The following is a 2,789-nucleotide window of genomic DNA, read 5'->3' on the forward strand; positions in this document are numbered from 1 at the left end:
AAAAAAAAATGCCCCTGAGCACAGAACAGAAAGAATAATACAAAAAAGTAACCAAGGAAGTAGTATAAGTCATCTGTGAATAATGAGTACACGTTTAGAAGAGTGGCCAATAAGACCTCTCATGACTATTAAGACCTGCAGTAACAGTGTCCCTTATGGATGAAATCATTTCCTAAGAAAATAGCACTATATGCATGAACCCAAAGAACATGAAGAGGATCAAAGGGAAGAGTAAACAGTAGAAAGATAGAGGCTCCTGTCTAGTCTGAAGAGTTTAAGTAAAAGTCTGTCATATCTATTTATTAAAAATATTTTTTCCACTTCATAAATGAGAAGGTAACCCATGAAAACACTAGTAGGACTCTGTCTGAGCCCTAGCACTGTAGAGAGTAAACAAATCTCAGTGTGGAATGCTTTGGAGAAATTAATATTTTGGGCTAGATTGGTAATTCTTCTTGGATTGGAGTAGAGGCATAGGGAATTGGCCCAGGTAGGGGTGAAGGTAGGGTGGGGGAGGCAGAGGAAATTTCTTCCAATTTTTTCTTTCCTTGGAGGAAATGCATAATTAACATTATTGGGAGAAGTATCTTATCCCAAGGAAGAGTCTTAAAGATTTTGTGTAGCTATAATGTTGACCACCCCAAAATGGCTCGTTAATTCATCCAACAAGCTTTTAATAAGTACTGTGACAATCCTGACACCTGCTGCCCTTGTATTTCCTGCTAATCATACCTTGATTTTTGTTCATGTGACATCACATGCACACCCAAACCATCTGAGTTCCAAAGGCTCCCAGTTTCTTATCTAGTGAGTTACCTAATCTTCCAGTGTCTTTTGTTTTCTACTGGGGCAACCATGTGACACTACTCTGGGCAGCAAGATAATTACAAAGGTAATCATCCTAAAAAACAAAAAAAACAGAAGTACTTTGCCCTTTGCCCTTTGAAATGCTTCAAAGAACCTTTCTGGGTGCAAAAGACTAAAGTTACAGCTGGGTTAATTCCTGGGGGCTACTTGTGGCCCAACAATGTCAACGTGGCAGAGCCCCTGAGTTGTATGTTCATTCCTGAGAACCCTGGACTCCTCTGAGAGAAATTGAGTGGAGGTTTCCTACAGCTTTGTCAACATGGATTGTAGTCTAGGGTGTATTCACCAAGTTCCTTTCTCTCTCACTCAGTTCCCCAGTCTCTGCCAGCTACTTCGCATGTTCTTTCCCAGGCACTCCCAGCTGAATACTGTCTTGGCTTCTGCTACTCGTAAAACTCAAACTAACACAAGAAATATGTAATGTATGAAACATTATGAGAAAAAAATCCCCAAAAGTGAAGTGGGGAAAGCCCAGGGTTAAGTACAAGCATATGTAAAATATGCTAACTTTTGGGTAAAAATAAACTATCAAAATATATATGCCAGGTTGTAAGCATGTTGTATTAAGATACAATGGGAGTTACAGCGGAAAATGGAAGGTAGACGGAAGATGTGGAAGAGATAGAAGCGTTTTTAACTATTTTCTTATACACAGTTTTTGGCTGTTAACTGAGTGAAGATATCACACATATATGTATATATACTTTTTTAAATAAAAGATTGGATATCTTGAAAATAAATGCAGATTTTCTGGGTTCTGGTTGTTCTGGAACTTGTGGCACATATTCCCAAGAAGGCAATTTATAGATTGGAAAAGCTCCCTTGTAAGTCATAGGAAGACATCAATTACTCAACTCAGTTGTATACTAGAACACTACAGCAGTGACATGCCTTACAAAACTGTAAAAACTATTTATCACCCTTCTAACAAGATTCTCCCACCATTCACAGTATGAACAGTCATATCAACAGGACCTCTATTCAGAATCCAAGCTAGCATGTTTTTCTGGAATTGAGCCTTGCCTACATTTAACTATGTGACTTTACAACTACTGATTTTAATTCACAAATCCTAAAGATAGCAGATTTAGATAGTTAAACCATGACCTAAATTAATCTTCACCCATGAAGACAGTTGTTTAACAAAACTGCTGTTGCTGAGGTGGGTGCATCGTTTACAGATCTGAGATGGACTTCTCATCTAATTGCAAGCCTCTCTGCAAGATTATGACACTCCCAAAAATGGAAGTCATACTGTCAACAGCCATGCTTTATTAATAGGCTTGATTAATGAAAAATGTTTTAGAGATAGGCAATTCATCATCTCACATAGCATTTCATGTAGCCCGCGCAGTTGTCTCGCCAGCAAGAAGACACGCAGACACTAGGATCCTTCTGCAGCAAGCATTTATTGCATCATGAAGAGGAAGACCCCGAGCCAATAATCGGAACTGCTTATATACACCACAGCGTGGCGTGTCCACCCATGATTGGCTGTTTGCTCATCACCCCATGTGACGCCCCGGGATGGGCTGTGACTCGGCGCCTTTTCACTCTACGCACATGCGCAAACAGTTGTTTACCAGGAGTCAACAGCAGATGTAGGCGCCATCTTGTCAAGGCGAATGCCTCTCCAGCTCTACCGCTCTCCACAATTTTATATTAAATTGGCAAGGTGAATTTTGAATCTTGATTTAAGGAAAAATGTGTATGGTAAAATCAAGTATTTCAATAAAACAATAATGTATTTTGGAAAACACAAAGGGAGGCTTTTTTTTAAGTGTTACAGTGTAGAAAATTCAGACGTATGCATTTTTTTCAAGATACTAAAAGTTATCTACCATGTCTGTAATACAAAATATCTTTATTCCATGTAGCATTTGACCATCTGGAGATCTTTCCCTGTTGATGCTTCTAAAAAC

The sequence above is a fragment of the Mastomys coucha genome, unplaced genomic scaffold, assembly GCF_008632895.1.
Source record: "Mastomys coucha isolate ucsf_1 unplaced genomic scaffold, UCSF_Mcou_1 pScaffold6, whole genome shotgun sequence".
In the NCBI taxonomy this organism is placed as follows: domain Eukaryota; kingdom Metazoa; phylum Chordata; class Mammalia; order Rodentia; family Muridae; genus Mastomys; species Mastomys coucha.